The following is a 10,617-nucleotide window of genomic DNA, read 5'->3' as shown; positions in this document are numbered from 1 at the left end:
CACCCGGATCAAGCTTGTGCTGTGCCAGGGAGGAAGATCACGGACAGCCTAGTACTGATTAGAGATGCCATCTGTTATGCGAGGGACAGAAATTTTCGGCTAGTAGTCCTCAATTTAGATTTTGAAAAAGCATTTGATCGTGTCTCGCACCAGTACTTGTTTCACGTACTGACAAAAATGGGTTTTCCAGGGAGGTTCATAGCCTGGGTGGGACTGCTGTACAATGACATAGTCAGCAAAATTCTTGTAAATGGGCACTTAACCAAAACAATAAATATCTGTAGTGGTGTCCGTCAGGGATGCCCTTTATCTCCACTCCTTTATGTGGCGTGCATTGAGCCACTGGCACAGATCTTGAGAAAGGATAAATGGATTAAAGGACTAGACGTTCCGGGGACTGGTGGATTGACGGCGACCTGTGTTCTGTACATGGACGACGTGACCCTTTTAGCGACAGATTTTTTATCAGTAAGAAGAGCAATGGATGTGACAGACTGGTACGGTCAGGCCTCGAGCCAAGCTCAACAGAAGTAAGTCCGAGGCCCAGTTTTTCGGGCCGTGGGGAAACGTGGACACAGGTGGACTTGAAGTCGTTTTTAAAGAGACTGATTTAAAAATTTTAGGGGTTAAATTTGACAATGAGGGTGGAGGACGGGAAATTGGACTGACATGATAGGGAAAGTCAGGCAAAGACTGGGGTTTTGGGGACTAAGACGATTGACTCTAGAAGGAAAGGTTTTAATATTTAAAGCAGTGATTTTACCCTTACTTTTACTTACATGCTCTGTTTTTAGTCCCCCTAGGAGTTTTCTTCTAGACCTGGAGAGGGCAGTGTTTTATTTCTTGTGGGGGTCCAGGTGGGAAAGACTGAAAAGGGAGGTCATCAAGAAAAGACCAGAAAATGGGGAAAAGGCCTCCCAGACCCCCACCTGTTTTTAGCCAGCCGCTTCACTGCCCTGCATATTGGTTATCGCGGTGACCCCATCCACAGAAAATAAGACTGCAGCCATGGCCCGCTTTTGGATGGGGTCTTATCTGAGAGCTTTAAAGATTTTAAAAAAGATTTGACAACCCCAGTGGCTTTTAATCTTCCAAAAGAATATGATTTTATCAAGAAGTTTTTAAAAAGAAATTGTTTAGAGTCGCAAGATGTCACCCTTTTAACCAACCACAAATCTCTTGTCTCTCTTGTGCAGGACCGGGAAACAGTGAGTCCAGTCCCAGGCCTCACACTAGGTGAGGCAAAAGATGTTTGGAAAAATGCTGCCCACCCAACTCTCCAGAATAGGCACAAGGACATGGCGTGGATGGTGGCCCATGAGATCCTCCCGGTCAGGGCGGTGATGCACTCCAGAGGCATGGCCAAGAATCCAGTCTGCCCTCGTCCGGGGTGCAGTGCCCGGAGACAGTACTGACACTTACTCTGGGAGTGCAGCTGCCAGCAGGACCTGTGGGCCAAGACCGCCCCCTGTATTTCCCGTGCCTGCCAGTGGGTAGGGTCCAGATGGATTACAAGCTCGCCATCCTTGGTGTGGGCCAGGGCTTGAAGGACTGTACTGAAAAAAACTTTACCTCGCTCTGGCTCACTTTCAACTCAATCAAGGATGCCATCTGGACCACAAGAAACCTGCTGGTGGGGAAACACGTTACGGTTCCCCTCCATGCCAGCGAGCAAATGGTAACATCAAAGCTGCAGGGGTACCGGGCGCTGTTATTCGGACGGGGTCACACGGAAGAGGTCCCGGCCGCCACCGTACTTTGGCCGCCTGTAGATGCACCCTTACCACCACCGGCTACGGGAACAGCAGGCCAGCGGGCAGGAGGAGAGGGGATCTCCTCTGAGCACAGAAGCGGCAGGTCAAGTGCCTTTCCTGGAGAGTGGGATGATGGCCAATTTGATAGGGACTCATCCCGGTCTTGAACAATAGATGGCATTTTAAATTGGCACCAATTTGTTTTATTTATTATTTTTAAAACATTACTTTTAACACACAATTGAAAAATATGGACTTTTAAGACTTTTATGATTTTAAAACTGTCTTAAAATTGACTTGTTAATTGTCCTTTTTATTTTGCAAATATTATGAAGTTGTGTGTATATGTTTTGTTTTATCGGTTTAAGTAAAATTTAAAGATTGTGTGAAAACATATTGGAAAAGAACAATTGTGGAAAAAATGAATGTCAAAGAGAAATGGTGACAATACATTTTTTTCGAAAGAAAAATCTGTTCTTATCAGTTTAATATCTGATACGTCCCCTATCCGGGGACCATATATTAAATGGATTTTTGGGCCTGGGAGACGGAAGAGGGGCTTGCTCCGTCCACTCTACGTATTGACTTGGTATTGCAGTATTTCCAGGCACGGTGCGCTTCCCTTTCGGGGATCAACATTTGTTATGAAAGGCAGAGATCTTTGTTCATTAATTCAATAAGCGTCTGAGAGCGGGCAAATAAGGAATCTTTACTTTAGCTCTTGTTCAGGTGTGTGATTGCGTGTCCGTGAGCGAACCGCCGACTCGTCGGCCGAAGCGAATGGTATAGTGCTGTTGTCGTTCACTCCTGAGACCACAAACTGTCACAAGGCAGAGAACTAATACACAGACTTGGTAGCAATAAAAGTTGGGGTTTAAAGTTTGTGTACACGCCTGTTTAATTGCAAAGCGCATTCATGCACTAGGAGTTGTGGATGATTTGTTTGTGTATGAGGACAACGTTGGTATGAATGGTAAAGAGGAGAATGGGCCCTCTGCCCCAAAACCCTTGCACTTATACTTACCTGGTAGGGGAGACACTATGATCATGAAGGTGGTTCACCCAGGGTGAGGCTCGGCCATTGCACTTCGGTTGTGCTGACCCTTGCGAATTCCCCAAATGTGGGAATCTCGACTGCATAATTTCTGGTAGTGGGGGACTGCGTCCGCTCTCCCCTGGTCATTCGTTTAAAAAGAAAACTATCTCTGTTGTGTTTGTCGGGCGTGCTCTCAATTGAGGTGCTTCCCATAAGCGCCAACCTGATCATTCGTTTTGCACTGTTTAGATTTTAAGACAGCATTAAACAATGTTGAAAGGCTCGCTTTCTTTTATACAATATTTTGAATCCTAAGCAATGGTCTTGTTTATTTCTCATTTGCATCTCCATCTGTAGAAACGGAATCCTCACTTAACGTGAACACGATCAAAAACACGTTTAAATATTGTAACATTCGTATGCATGTCCCTCCGAAAAGAAAGCCTTGCGTTGTCACTGATCATTTCAACGTAAGAAACATAAACGTTAAAGTTCAATGATGCTATCTTTAAAAACCCCACAAGATGAAGAAAGACATGCTGACAACGGATTCTGCTTTCCCTCCAATCTTACTGATGTTAAGAACAGTGGAAAATTCAGTCAATTAACAATTATATGAAAGCACAGGGAGGAAACAGAAGATGGACATATAAATACTGGGTTAACAAAAAACTAAACGCCAGGATGTGCTTACATGTGAAAGGGATATTTCCAAAATAAAAATACAAATAAAAAAGAAAGCATTTATACTCAGTTCAGCTTTTCCCATTAAAGCTGAGGGTAAAACAGTTATTTAACATATTGTCATTATTATTATTATTATTCATAAAGGGCAACTGGACTTTGGTTGATTATTTTATGACTGAATTTTGTTTAACGAATAATGCAAGTGTCGACAACACTAATGACAAATTCTCTTTAAAGAAGAATTTTCTAATTTGCTGTCAATTCCATCACAAACTCTATACCACTAAGTATTTCAATAAATATATGTAACAGGAACTAAATGGTTTACCACCGATGACATATTTTCATGAATAATGTGAAAACAGTATAGATTAAATGTTAAATATCTCTTAGAGCAGACTCCTATTTTTCTGAACTTTGAAACTGGAATTTCTGTTACACAAGTTGAATTTTCTTGCGCTGTATCAAACTAAGACAAAGACCACACGGCATCCTCCGAGCTCACAAATAGAAATGAAGCGCTGTATCAAACTAAGACAAAGGAAATTTGGCGTTCAGCGATCCGACAGAGATAGAAATAAAGAACCGTATCTGCTACTGAAGTGGACGCCATCACCTAAACACGCAGGATTTCCTACTTGCTCACAAAGGATTTCGTCTTCACTTCAAGCTCACTGTTCAGTGTAAGAGAAAAGCGAGATTAGCCTGAATTATTAAAAGTACAGAGCCAAAGTAAACTTTGGATCCAATGGATCCGAAAAAGAAAAGAAAAGAAAAAAAGCCACGATTTGCGTTCATAAGAGAATAAAAAGGTCTGTCTGGCCCCCGCGTTTGATTAGCTACTCTGAAACAAGAGACTTCAGCGTCCTTCACTGAGACATAGAAACAAAGCTAGGTGTGGTGTCAGCGTTGGTTGGGCACACATTGACAATGCATACACATTGTTCCCTTTTACAGGAAAAGCCAATGTGTAATATAACATTGCGAAGGGCACACAAAAACATAGCAGAAGAAAACATAAATCCCAAATGTTCAAATGTGAGTAGAAAGATCAGTTTGGCCTCCACACAGGGTTTCGGCCAACGGCACTCCAGCGGCCTTCGAGCTGAGAGAAAGACATCAATAAAGTATCATTTGATCGTTTTTTGGTGGGAACAATGCTTTGCTTGTTACGCTGAAAAGTGTTGCACGCTGATATTGCATCGTGGAGTGGCATGGTCCATTTTGTTTGGTCCCGCACTGGTCCAAACCGTCCATGTCTGCTTGATAGTTTGTGACCTTTGACGCTCTCACCGTGACCTCATCTCGCTTTTCCGTTTCCGGCCGTCCTCTCACAGAGTGATTACGGCATCGCTTCTCGGCCTTTTGGCTAAGATCAAGTGTAGTATCTGTTCTTATCCAGATGGAGGCGACGAGAGAGGATACACCTTTGCCGGCTACTTTGGTGCGGCTAAAAAATACTGTGAGATTGCAGGTAATGCCAGATGCTGAAACAACCTTCAAGCGTGAATTTGCACGTGATTTTGTGGTTACCAAGCTTTTGAGAGAGGTCTTTGGAGTTCCAGCTACCCAGGTTTTTTGCCTCCAGGATTTTTCATCTTCTGGATTTATGGATCTGACCTTTTTTCTATTGAAGGACTGTGTTGCTTTCTTTGAGGCTTGGGGGAAAAAGAAGGATCTCCCACCATTGAGGGGCCTGAAGATTTATCCAGCATTTGCTCAAGACTATTTGCCACTGGTGATTCATCTCTACAATCCTTTTGTGGAGGATGGTGATGTCCTAACTTTTCTGGCGAGGTACTGTGAGTCAGTGAAGGGAGGTGAGCATTTAAAAGATCGTTATGGCATCTGGACAGGCAAGAGGAGGTACCTGGTAAAGCTACGGGCCGACCCAGCATCACCCGGGGGTCTCACACATCCTCCAGGGTCCTTTTTCATCGGTTCTAACCGAGGGTTCCTCCACTATCCAGGGCAGCCACTATACTGCCGAAGGTGTGGAGCTCAAGGCCATTTGAAGGCGGACTGCAGCGGCCAACGATGTCGCTTTTGCAGCTCAACGAGCCACATTGCATCAGAATGCCCGGAGCCCAAAAGCTGCAGCCTATGTGGGGGTGTGGACCACCTGTTCCACACTTGCCCGACCAGGAGAAGACATATGCCAGCCTCTTCAGGGAGGGGCCGGACCTGCAGGCAGACTTTGAAGCTCTGCTGACGAGTTTACCTGCTGAGATGGAAAGCCAGGAAGCAGGGCCATCAAACGTAGACCAAACGGATAGCGATTCTAAATGCCAGGTGGATGAAGGTTCGGGTCTTTCCGTAGAGCAAGGGAGACGTGTCGATGAGGATGTGCATCAGCTGCCACCATCCCAGGTATGGTCGGAGATAGATGTGACGGAGGTGTTCTATGGGGTGTTCAAGGAGTCGGAGCATCCAGCAATGAAGCCTGTGGACATCCAGGAGTGGCATTCTCCTTCGGAAGGGGGTGTGAACCGACCACAGCAGGAGGCCTCAACGAGCATGTTGGCGGAGCTGGGGCAAGGACAACGTCGGCGACGGCTCTCAGAGAATTCTGGGGGTCAAGTGAGAGAGCTCAAGTGCAGTAGGGTAGGACTTTCTAGTGTGCCTCTGCACCAGGGGCTAGCTCCTGGACAGAGCTGGGGGAGATGAGTGGAAGGGAGGGGGCCATTGCAGGGGAGCATGCTGAGGTGATAGTAGGAAAGAAAAGTGGGGTAGAGGAAGGAAGGTGTGTTGACCACATGCTTACTACAGGCAGGGGAGGTAATGGGGCAAGTAATGGTGAAGGGGAGGAGGGTCAAGGTACGGGGGTTGGTTTTGAGGGGTTCACAAGAAAAGGAAAAGGAAAGGGGAAGGGGTCTTCGGGGAGGAAAGGGAGTGTTTAAGGTTTTGAATAGAAAGTAGGGGCTTAAATATTTTATTTCAATGAATTGCATAAGAGTGGGCACCCTGAACGCAAGGGGAATTAAGATGTTACAGCGAAGGACTGCAGTGTTTATTTCTTTAAAAAGACTTCCATTTGATGTTGTTTTTTTGCAAGAATGTCACCTACAAGGGCAAAGTGATGTACAATGTTTTTCTGCAGGTTGGGGACTGGGGCCATCGGTCTGGGGAGTGGGGAATGTTAGGGCAGATGGGGTGGGTATTTTGTTTTATTCTTGGGAGTTTCTGGTGGAGGCCATAAATATAATTTTCCCAGGGCGTGTGATAGTGGCAGATGTCAGATGGAGGGGGGTGGCTATGGGCTGAAATATGTGCCACCAGAAACTGAATTTGAACCATTATATTTGAATTTGGATGGCTAAACTTGAATAATTGCATTGAAAAACTGAATTTGAATCACATCATTTGAAATTGTATTGTTTAATTAAAATTGAATTTATTCAAAAACTGAATCTGAATTGTATCATTTGAAATTGAATTTATTCGTTTGGAACTGAAGTCCAATAAAATTTGATCCTCACTGAAAATTAAACTCTCTATATATCTTCACATTCACTTCTCACAATTCAGATTCAGTTCTCAAATTCAATTTCAAGTTACTGAGACAGACATCCGGGTAGTTGGAGGATGAAGGAAGAGCAATCGAGCGCAGATCGATAGATAGCGTTCATTGGCGCACAGGACTCCTCTTGGGCCAATCAGCACCAATGTTTTGGAGCACAGTACGTTACCCGCCATGAAACTATGGAATTACGATTGTGTCAATAATAATGAATGTAACTTTATAAAACTGAACGTAACTTTTTCAGAAACTATCAAAAATATTCCATTACAAAAGAAGAAAAACACAATTCAAATGAAAAAAAATGAACTCAGTCGCATCGAATTTAACAGGCTCTTCAAATATGCTTCATTTTTTGTTAATGTTTTTCAAAGATTCGTTTTCGCAAATCGTGGATTCTGAATACATTGCCACAGATTTCAGCTTACGCTCGCAGTTTTTCGTTTGCTGTTTTGAGACAAACCTCTCGTGGGGGTGGGCTTAACAGTGATCTACTCTGATTGGATAGTGAGCTTTTGATGGACAGGTGCTCTCTGACCCGGATGTACAGACGTCACTCAGTGGCGCGCATATTGAAAAGCTCTCGCGGTGATTTGTAGTTATGCAATACGTCGTGCTTTGTTGTATTACTTACTAACAATATGTAAATAATATTGGACCTATAATTATATAATTTAATATTATATGAGACCTTCGATCGTCTAATAATCGTCTTCGATCAGTCTGTAAAGATGAGCTTTCAGGAGAGACATGGAGCGGCATCATCTTCCTCTTATTTATTTAAAAAAAAATATATATATATATGTTTTTTTAATGCAAAGAACAGGAACATACAAAAGAGAAAGCATACGTACATCACATAATATCAACCAAAACAATAAAGAAGACAAAAATAAATAGAAAAAATAATAATAATTAAAAAAAAAGATAATAATAATAATGTATATAACAATAAAAGAAGAGGTAGGGCATTACATCACACAAAAATGTTCACATGAAGAGATCAAATGCAATGCAGATTCTAACAGTCCTTATGGCTTTCTTATTAGTAGATACTGAAATCAAATTTAGATAATTTTCTATTTCTTTTAAGAAGACAGAGAAGATAGGTTTACAGTTTAAAAATTTGTATTTGTGAATATAGAATTTGCTTAAGAAAATAATTAAATTAATAACAAAACAGACATTTTAGTTTATGGGGTCTGAATCAAAATACCCAAATATAATGTTTCTCATATGTATTGAGAAGCCTGGCAAAATCTTACACTTGATAAAAACATCAATTTCATTCCAGAGCTTCTGAGTGTAATGACACGACCAAAATAAATGAACCACTGTTTCATCAGAATTCACACAAAAAGAGCATGTTAGCTCAATGTCAGATTTAAATCTTTGTATAAATTTCTTAACAGGATAGAACCTGTGTATCAACTTAAAGGAAATTTCTTTCACTTTATTTGTGATAATGAATTTCTGCTGTAAAGACCAGATTTTTTCCAATTAAGGTTACCAAACAAATTATTCCAAAAGGAAATAACAGGTGGAACAGAAATCAAATCCTTAAGAAATAAAGATCTTATAGTTTTTAGCTTTCGACTCTGAAAAACAGATTTGACCAACAGAAGTATCACAAGGTTTAGGAAAGGATGCAGTAGATACTGGTGTGAAGTAATTACGGTTTTTAAAATGCATACATAAACCAGAGGGAATAGCACCCATTACTGTAGCAAATTCTTTTGGGGTTACTGGTATTTGGTATTCAGAAAGAAATTCTGAATATCTGAATAAAAGACCTTGCTTATTAAACAAATGCTCCACTCCTCCTCCTCTTGTCCTTCAAGGCAGCTTGAAGTAAGTTCGTGTTACTTAAGTAACCAATAACATCGATACAATTTTCTAATTTTACAGAAAACACTCTAAATTTCAACACAGTGGTGGAATATTGCATATATTTTATTATATTTATTCACAATGTTTTGATAAACACATATAAAATATCATAATTTTTTTATTGTCATTCACAAGTTTGCAATGCACTGATGTCATGTCATGATGTTATGTAGTTTGATTGTTTGCTCTTTTGCAAAGTTACTATATTCAAGGACGTGTCAATGTAGACAGTGCAGATATCAAACTGGTCTTCATTCTACAGCAAGGCAGAAATCTTGGTGCAGATGCTGCATCTGTAATAACAACCTTGAAATTCTTAACCAGTCGCTCGGGAATACCAGCACAAGGCAGGGTCAGCAGCAGTCCGTTCAGCAGTCAGGGCAGAGTCAAACAGTGGACCAAGATATGACCAGGTTTCAGTTTTGCAGTCATGAAAATGACAAAACAGCAACATTTTATTTAGCATGCATTTACAATACAACAATAAATTTGCAAAATAAAGCCAGAACTGTTGCACACTGTAACGTTACATGAATAAAAGTTTTATCGATGTTATTGGTTACTTCAGTAACACGAACTTACTTCAAGCTGCCTTGAAGGACAAGAGGAGGAAGATGATGCCGCTCCGTGTCTCTCCTGAGAGCTCATCTTTACAGACTGATCGAAGATGATTATTAGACGATCGAAGGTCTCATATAATATTAAATTATATAATTATAGGTCAAATATTATTTACATATTGTTAGTAAGTAATACAACAAAGCACGACGTATTGCATAACTACAAATCACCGCGAGAGCTTTCTAATATGCGTGCCACTGAGTGACGTCTGTACATCTGGGTCAGAGAGCACCTGTCCATCAAAAGCTCACTATCCAATCAGAGTAGATCACTGTTAAACCCACCCCACGAGAGGTTTGTCTCAAAACAGCAAACGAAAAACTGCGAGCGTAAGCTGAAATCTGTGGCAATGTATTCAGAATCCACGATTTGCGAAAACGAATCTTTGAAAAACATTAACAAAAAATGAAGCATATTTGAAGAGCATGTTAAATTCGATGCGACTGAGTTCATTTTTTTTCATTTGAATTGTGTTTTTCTTCTTTTGTAATGGAATATTTTTCATAGTTTCTGAAAAAGTTACGTTCAGTTTTATAAAGTTACATTCATTATTATTGACACAATCGTAATTCCATAGTTTCATGGCGGTAACGTACTGTGCTCCAAAACATTGGTGCCGATTGGCCCAAGAGGAGTCCTGTGCGCCAATGAACGCTATCTATCGATCTGCGCTCGATTGCTCTTCCTTCATCCTCCATCTACCCGGATGTCTGTCTCAGTAACTTGAAATTGAATTTGAGAACTGAATCTGAATTGTGAGAAGTGAATGTGAAGATATATAGAGAGTTTAATTTTCAGTGAGGATCAAATTTTATTGGACTTCAGTTCCAAACGAATAAATTCAATTTCAAATGATACAATTCAGATTCAGTTTTTGAATAAATTCAGTTTTAATTAAACAATACAATTTCAAATGATGTGATTCAAATTCAGTTTTTCAATGCAATTATTCAAGTTTAGCCATTCAAATTCAAATATAAATGGTTCAAATTCAGTTTCTGGTGGCACATATTTCAGCCCATAGGTGGCTTTCCGTTTTGTGAATGTGTATGCACCAAGTAAGCTTGGGGAAAGGGGTGGTTTTCTGGATATCCTGGCTCCTGTTCTAT

At 41.2% G+C, this 10,617-nt stretch overlaps 1 non-coding gene and 2 pseudogenes across 1 annotated transcript; all 3 read left to right on the top strand.

Moving 5' to 3' along the window:
* The first annotated feature begins 2,201 nt into the window (after window positions 1–2,201).
* LOC127637874 (uncharacterized) lies at window positions 2,202–2,377 on the top strand (annotated as a pseudogene).
* A 393-nt stretch (window positions 2,378–2,770) lies between these two features.
* Window positions 2,771–2,932, top strand: LOC127637857 (U1 spliceosomal RNA). Its single transcript, XR_007969796.1, has one exon. It is a non-coding gene; the product is annotated as a U1 spliceosomal RNA (small nuclear RNA).
* Window positions 2,933–4,826: 1,894 nt separating this feature from the next.
* On the top strand, window positions 4,827–4,978 carry LOC127637837 (uncharacterized; annotated as a pseudogene).
* Window positions 4,979–10,617: the final 5,639 nt, after the last annotated feature.

Source organism: Xyrauchen texanus, chromosome 45 (assembly GCF_025860055.1).
Source record: "Xyrauchen texanus isolate HMW12.3.18 chromosome 45, RBS_HiC_50CHRs, whole genome shotgun sequence".
Lineage (NCBI taxonomy): Eukaryota > Metazoa > Chordata > Actinopteri > Cypriniformes > Catostomidae > Xyrauchen > Xyrauchen texanus.
This window is presented reverse-complemented; position numbering and strand designations above follow the sequence as displayed.